Source organism: Macrotis lagotis, chromosome X, assembly GCF_037893015.1.
Source record: "Macrotis lagotis isolate mMagLag1 chromosome X, bilby.v1.9.chrom.fasta, whole genome shotgun sequence".
In the NCBI taxonomy this organism is placed as follows: domain Eukaryota; kingdom Metazoa; phylum Chordata; class Mammalia; order Peramelemorphia; family Peramelidae; genus Macrotis; species Macrotis lagotis.
The window spans coordinates 257,951,909-257,953,573 of NC_133666.1; the positions used below are offsets into that span (position 1 = coordinate 257,951,909).

The window sequence follows — 1,665 nt, forward strand, 5'->3', positions numbered from 1 at the left end:
CATTTAGCTTAAAAAAATAATACGCTTTATGCCTGTGCACATAGACCAGATACTTTTTGTACAAGAAAGGAATGAGGGAAGGGAATCAAAGAGAGAAAACTATATTGCAGGAGTCAGGATGTGGATGAACCAAATCTTGGTTTTATAATTGTGAATGTATTGTTTTCCTTAGCAGCACAGTTCTGGAGTACAGTTGCAGGTTCTCTTTTTAGTAAACACCCCCTGTCTGCTGCTGGAACAGATCAATTGTATCTTCATCCTCCATTTCCACCTGTGCAGGTGTGTCTGTTTCATTGATTGGTGGCCCATCAAATCAGAATCTGATCTGCTCATTGACAAGCCCTGTCATTCACAATAGGTTTTCATTAGTTTACTAAGTGGTGTGTGCCTCTTAATCTTAAATTGCACCACTGAACCATCTTGCCCTGCCATGTGGTCATTGTTTACAGTCCTGACTCCTTCTTTTGGCTTTATGTGGGCCATGGCAAGTCTGGGGGTCTCCTAAGCCACCTCTTCACAAAAGAGGTACCAGGAGGGTCCTTTCCCAGGGAGCAGGGGAAGAAGAAGCAGCGGCAGGAGCAGGAGCAGGAGGAGGAGAAGGAAGATGATGGTGGTGGTGACGGTGAGGAAGAGGAGGAAAAGAAGAAGGAGGAGTCCAAAGAGGAGGAGGAGGAGCAGAATATCAAATATTGAAAGAATATTTAAGCAAGGATTAATTTTACCTTCTCCAGGACTATCACACTTTCTCTGAGACAATCATGGAAATAATGCCTCTAAACTTCATCATCCCAAGAGTGAAGCTCCTGACAAAAACATCCCTGGCTTCTACATTACCTAATACAGGCTGTTCGTCTTTTAGTATCATGAAACTCTTATTTTCCAGAGAAGGTTATGGATTTTTTTCTTACAATATTGTTTTTAAATGAACAAAATCAAATAAATCGGATCACAAAGCAGACCAATTATGTTGAAGTATAATTATCAAAATATGAAAAAAGAAACAAGTTCATGAACCTCAGAATAAGAAATTTCTTTCTAGCAAAATACCTTCAGTATGAATCAGAAGTGAAAATATAAATTGATTTCTTCTTCATTTGCTGCATTTCCATATACATTCCCACTAACACACAGGTAAAGACAAACATGCCTGTATGCAAGTACACACACACACACACACACATACACACACATACATGCATGCCTGCAGATTTAATCAGATATGCATATCTAGTTGTTAATTCTAACTTTTGCCCCTGAAACTCCAGCTTCACAGCTTTAGCACCTTCCCTGAAATTTTCTTTTCCCTCTCTAGCCACATGAAATCTATTTCCTGAACTATTACTTTGTTCACTTTTCTCTCATACTGGCCCATCCCAGCTCATTTTCAACCAGAAGAGTTCCTTGAGGATTCATTGAGGCAAGGAAGAAAAGAGGAAGAAGTTAGGTTTGATAATCAAACTAATTTTGCTTGCCAGTTACTCTTTGTCTTCAATTATATATGGACCAGATAAATTAAAAAAAAGGAAATGAAGCAGATGGTAATAGAGGTAATTTGAGGTAATGTACATGCATACATAGATGCTCATCTGTACACACACACATACACACATACTTATACATATCTATATTTGTGTATGTATGTTACAAAATGGAGACAAATATATG

The 1,665-nt window shown here is 38.4% G+C and overlaps 1 pseudogene; it reads right to left on the reverse strand.

The window, feature by feature from the left end:
* Nucleotides 1-208: 208 nt before the first annotated feature.
* Nucleotides 209-483, reverse strand: LOC141499016 (small ubiquitin-related modifier 2 pseudogene; annotated as a pseudogene).
* Nucleotides 484-1,665: the final 1,182 nt, after the last annotated feature.